Source organism: Lutra lutra, chromosome X, assembly GCF_902655055.1.
Source record: "Lutra lutra chromosome X, mLutLut1.2, whole genome shotgun sequence".
NCBI lineage: Eukaryota > Metazoa > Chordata > Mammalia > Carnivora > Mustelidae > Lutra > Lutra lutra.
The window spans coordinates 3,669,281-3,675,280 of record NC_062296.1 but is presented as its reverse complement, the minus strand read 5'-3'; the positions used below and the strand labels follow the sequence as shown (position 1 = coordinate 3,675,280).

Here is a 6,000-nt window from a genome sequence, read left to right as displayed (position 1 = left end):
TGTAAAGATTTTTTAAAAATGTGGGGATTTTTAATATTTGAAAAAAGAACCTGCATTGAGAAGAATGCTAGGCTGTGACTTGGGAGACTTAAAGCTTAGTCTCAGCTGTGCTGGTTCCCTGTCCCCTGTCTCTTTGCTCCTGAAGTCCCCTGCTATACAAGGAATTAAAACAAGATGCTCACCAAGATGCCTCCAAACTCTGACTGTTTGGAATTCTAGAAGTACGTTCTTATTTATTGGTTTAACTGATATCAGAAAGTCCAGAATTAACAAATTAAGAAAAAAAAACCAACTCAATTATAAGTCAAACGGCACCTTTCAAAGATATTAAAATTCTATTCAAATGAACTGGCCAGAGAAAAATTTAACTGGACAATGTAGTCATTTTGAAAAACAAGTTTTTGGCCATCTTTAGTTAAACAATTTGGCAATGTGTATCAAGGGCCATAAGACTTTTCTTGATCTTAAGAATTAATCCCATTTCTTTGACTGTACTCTAAGGAAATATCTTTATGCACCCCATTTCTTTGACATTATTCTAAAGTGATCACCTTATGCACAAAGACAATTATCACATTGCAATAGGGAAAAGTAGAGATGACCTAAATGTCCTACAGTATCTAAAACAATAAGGGTATTTTCTTACGGAAATATAGTTGACACAGTGTTACATTAGTCTCAGGTGTACAACATATGATTGCAGAAGTCTGTACAATATGAGGGGTATGTTTAAATAAATTATGATATCTCCATAGACTATGTTATCATGCAGAAATTAAAATCAGGTTGTATAATTTTATTTAATAACATGAAGAAACCTATTATAATGTTAATTTCTAAAACCAGAGTGTAAAATTAAGTACACAATATGGTCTCAATTATGTAAAAGAAAATATAAATGAAAGGAAGTGTACAGAGTCAGTATCATGATTGCTTCTGCCTGATGAGATTATGTGTTTTTAAGCTTGTTCTTCAAGCTTTTTATTTTTTTACAAAGACACACATTGCTTTTATAATCATAAAAAGAGACAAAGATGATGTATGTTCAATTGTTCCAAAATGATTAAAGTAAAGTACTTGACAAATAATGAAAAGGGCTATGTTTTCTTCCTGATGCATTATTTATAGGGAAAACAATTCCTATTAGTCCCTGTTTTCAAAAAGCACAATGTATACTCTTCACAGTTGCCAATACAATGCCGGGGTAATGTTGGTAAAAAGCACAGATGATAACCCCAGAGATCTGTCTGTTGATTAAGCGACCCTTTGAAATTAGTCCATGAAAAGGTCACTTACTCTTCAACAAAAATAACGTTTTAGTCCATGTCCTCTAATTTCACACAATGAGGGTGTAATTTAAATATATATATATTTTTGAAGTTTCAATTTAGTTTGAAGAGGTATTATGTAAATATTTTGAATATTCAATTTAAAGTTCAACATAATAGACTGGCACCTATTGAGCAACCATGCTGTTCCACAAGGGGACAAAGGCAACTTTCACAAGTTTTAATTGGCAGGGACCTTTTTGCACAGAAAGGTTAGCCTCATTTGAATACTGTTTGTATTTATGTGGTCCTAGCTGCCTTAATAACTCACGAATCAGCTGATGGATCATCTGTCCCTATTTGATAGATACATCTCTCAGATGCAGATCAATCTATTTTGAAATGAACAAAGGGGCAAAGGTCTTTTTGGAGATGTTCCACAGGAGATGAGCATGGAAATGAATGCTCAGAGGGCCTTTCACACACCAAGGCGCTGCTGACTCATTGAGCTGCATGGATGGATGGGGATACATTCAGCTTTGCCTGTTCTCCTCTCAACTTGTTTTTGTGATCAAGGAGATACACTTCCAAAATGGTAAGTCGACAGTGTCTGGGTAGGAATAATTAGCAGGGAAATAGTACACACATTCTCCATCCTGTACCTCATTCTCTGAAGGTATCAACTAAGCATCAAATTTGATCTGGCCCTGTTCTCAGCCCATCCATACACTTAGATGTTGTTTAAGTATCTCTCTGCTCTCAAGTACTCAGGTCTCAACTCCCTGCATCATCACCTCCCTCTGTGTTCTATTTCAAACTTATCACCCACTGTGTGCCATCTTTCTTTCTTGATTCCCAGGACTGGAGAGACCCTGGCCTGTCTCTGGTTTGATTCTGCTTTCACTCTTTGGAAGCCGATGCTGATTTACCTATGACCCTGACCTCCACGCCCTTCCCCCTCATCCTACACAGGGGTCCTGTGTAGGTGCTCCCTACAGAGCTGGCTTCAAACATCTGCTGAAATTAGCCTTTCACATTTCACCACTGACCATAGCTAAGACTAGTTCAAATAAACAAATAATTAGAGTTGAAAAGAGATATGTGATGTCCAACAACAAACCAACATGCAACATTATCCAGAAGGGCCATCTAAATTGGAGCTTATTTTATCACATCAGTAAGAAAGTATACAACCTGAAAACATTCAAAGGGAATCATTTTCCACTCTTTGGCCTGACACCAAACACTATCCAGTCCCCCAGTCCAACGTTGCACATTAGCCCATTTTCAAGTATTACGTGTGAGTAAGTAGTGAATTTATGTAGCAGCAAGCAAAACTCAGGGTCCTATATGGTGGAGCTGATTGCACTCTGTGGAATGTAAAGCCATGAGGTTTTAGGAAATCAGCCCCAAAAGAAGACCTGAACAGTTTTGTTAAAGCACTGTTTTTAAGGGTCCTGTTGTTTGTGTGCACTGGACAGCTTATGGCTTTTGAGATGATTGTTAATAGTGAATGTTCTCTCTCTGTTTCTCTCTCTCTCTCTCATAGACTATTAATGATTCTTTTACCGGTGGGATCCCAAAGTGCTGAAACAACCTACCCAAGAGCTTCCAGCCTTCATCAGGTACCTGTGGGGCTGGGGAATCAGCTTTAGCAAGTTCATTAACTATTTTCAACTAGCCGCACAAATCCTAGAAGCTAATTGCTCATTTGCCAAGCAGGGTGGGCCTTGTTCTCCAATTCTTGGTGTCGAAATAACTGAAACTTGTTTGCATTTTCCAGCAAGAAGCGATTTCACTTAATGCTTTCAATATGGAAGCACTCTGGTTAAAGGCACTGAGCAGAATTTAAAGGAATTGTTGCGTCTTCAAAATTAAACTATAAACAGAGGGCAATTTTAAGAATTTGTAAATCCTTCTTCCTGATCCTGAAGTCTTTCCCTGGGGCTGATGTTAGGCAGGGCTTGGTCATTTTCCTTCAAGGGAGGGAGAAATGCTAAATTAAGCTCCCCAGGAGATTTCTTTGGCGTGATCAGCCATGAGTTTTCTCCATAGTCAAACATTACAAATTACAAAATTACAAAATTATATTACAAAATTTTAATTCACCATAAATCAAAACAAGAAACACTGAAGTTTCATATTTGGTAGATTTCAAGATGACACTTACTAATGTGTGGGCGTGCATGCATTTGAGGGGGTGAGTAGGAAAGAGACATAGGTGAAGACAACTAAGGAGGGCTCAGTCTTAAAAGTAAATTTGAAACCATTCATTTCCAAGTGAGTGGTATCCTTGTTCGCACATCACCCCTATCTCTATCTTGGTACAGGGTCCTGGTAACTGTTTTTGCACCTTCATGTGTGTTGCTGGTGAATGTAGAAATAAGGAAAGTGATTGTATTCTAAAATATTCCTTAAGCTCAACTTTTAAATGTTTCAGGGCAACTCTCCCAGTATCTGCTAGGATTTTTGAGACTTGAATGCATTTTTAAATGACTGATGACAGCTTTTCCAAAATTTTAAGGGGTTAATATGTGCATGAGTTTATCTGCAGATTATACTGCAGAGTTATCAAGCAATCAATCCACATTTAGTTTCTGTGTTCTTACAGCATGTTGTGTTCTCAACAGTAAAAAAAACATTGAAAGTATAGGCCTGGTCCTCATTTCTTGCAAAATTACCCTCTGGCTAGAGTCTTAGAGAATGTTTATAATCATAAACAGAAAATCCAACACAAAAACATATATATGACAGAAGAAGATTGATATTAAAAGTAGTTAAAGAAGAGCAAAAATCAATGCCAAACAAAATGGATGGGATTGGTTAATTAAGGAGGCAAAACAATTTAAGAATACAAGAAGAACATAGTTATATCAAGCATCTGGAAAAATGATGCTCCCTTCAATTTCAAAATAGTTTCTTTTGACTAGAAACTGGAAAACAAGAAGAGGCAGTTGTGGTGAAGACTGATGGATTTCATTTGATTAAAATGTAAATACCAACATCTCCAATCTAAATGCCATTGTATGTAAAGTAGCAATTTTAATGTTAACAAGCTATGTATTTCTCTGAGGAAATAGCTCTGAAATGTTCTTGCTAAAATATTTCTGATGAAATGTTCCTGAAAAAAATAATGTTGCTTTGTATATAGTAGTCAATATGTTCTTACAGAATCAAACTGAGTTGAGAATTAAAGCCAGTAGCTGAATTTGTATGGTTACAAATAAATCAGTGGAGAAGAAAGGGACTCAGCTTCATAAATACTCAGTAAATAATATGAGTGTGAATTCATGGAAAGGGTATAGTTTTTCTTTTGAGTTGATAATAGATACAGATAATGTATACGTATATATTGTCTTTAAATTTGGACTCTTACCTGGCAGGTAAACTGTGCCCCAAATATACGGTTTGTCTAAAACAGCAGGATTTAAAAGAATCACCTGTATGATAGTCCTTTTTTTTAGATTTTTATTTATTTATTTGACAGACAGATCACAAGTAGTCAGAGAGGCAGGCAGAGAGAGAGAGGAGGAAGCAGACTCCCCACTGAGCAGAGAGCCTGATGCGAGGCTCCATCCCAGGACCCTGAGACCATGACAGGCAGTGAAGGCAGAAGCTTTAACCCACTGAGCCACCCAGGTGCCCCTGTATGCTAGTCTTAAAAGTCAAACATTGACAGATATATTTGGTTCAGTTTCTTTTTTTTTTAACTTTATTTTTTCTTTTTTTTAAGATTTTATTTATTTATTTGACAGAGAGAGAGATCACAATTAGGCAGAGGCAGGCAGGGGGAGAGGGGGAAGCAGGCTTCCCACTGAGTGGGGAGCCTGCCATGGGGCTCGATCCCAGGACTCTGAGATCATGACCTGGGCCAAAGGCAGACACTTAACCATCTGAGCCACCCAGGAGCCCCTTGGTTCAGTTTCTTTCAAAATATTTGAAACTGCATAGTTGAATTAATGCTGATCACAGAGTTTATTGACCAGAAACAGTAGTCACTGTAACAAATAAAATTGCCAAAAGTATGTCTTACCTCAAACCAAGATGTTAACTCTTGTTCCTCTTATGTCAAAGTAGAAGATCCATTATGAGAAATGACACAAACTTTTAAATTGGTTTTACTGGCTTTCTGAAAACACCCTGAGCATAATATTGAATGAGGCAGTCTTTTTACTTTGCCTATTTATTGAAATCTTATAACTTTACTTATTTATTTTGCAATATTCACTTTACTATACTTCATTCATTCCTGGAATCTTTCATCTAGTGTGTAAACTTATAATGAGTAGCTTTATGCCTAGATTTGTTTTCCTTTTGGGGATTATAATTAGGATGGAGTTGACTGTATCTAAGTCTGTGCTCGCACATGCCACCATTTTGTTGTCCAAGGATTCCCTGACTTGCTAGCAGAATGAGTCATCCAGTGGTTAGCTACAACACACAGAAATGAGATATCTCATTTCCCCCAACACTTCTTACTTGGGGCTTCAAAATCCTTACTGGAGTTACAGGGTTTTTTTGTTTTTGTTTTTGTTTTTTTTTTTTTACTCTGTTTCCTAACTTAATTTTTGTTTTGGTCTCTTTTCATTTGTGCCCTCAGAACCCAATATAGAACCATTGGGTATGCATTCATTGACTTCACAGTGGGGTTTTTTTTTTTCTGTTTTTAACTTTTTGTGAATGTTTTCACATCTTCTCCCATTGGATTTTGTCAATCTTACAAAATCTGTTA

At 36.8% G+C, this 6,000-nt stretch overlaps 1 protein-coding gene across 3 annotated transcripts in view; it reads left to right on the top strand.

Annotated features, from left to right (window-relative positions):
- The first annotated feature begins 300 nt into the window (after nucleotides 1–300).
- The window catches only part of PASD1 (PAS domain containing repressor 1), a 118,532-nt gene continuing 112,832 nt past the window's right edge, over nucleotides 301–6,000 (top strand). For all 3 annotated transcript variants that reach the window (XM_047716696.1, XM_047716693.1, XM_047716694.1), the window contains exons 1-2: nucleotides 301–1,863; nucleotides 2,818–2,893. The gene's annotated coding sequence lies outside the window, so the exon portion shown is untranslated. The remainder of the gene's footprint in view (nucleotides 1,864–2,817; nucleotides 2,894–6,000) is intronic.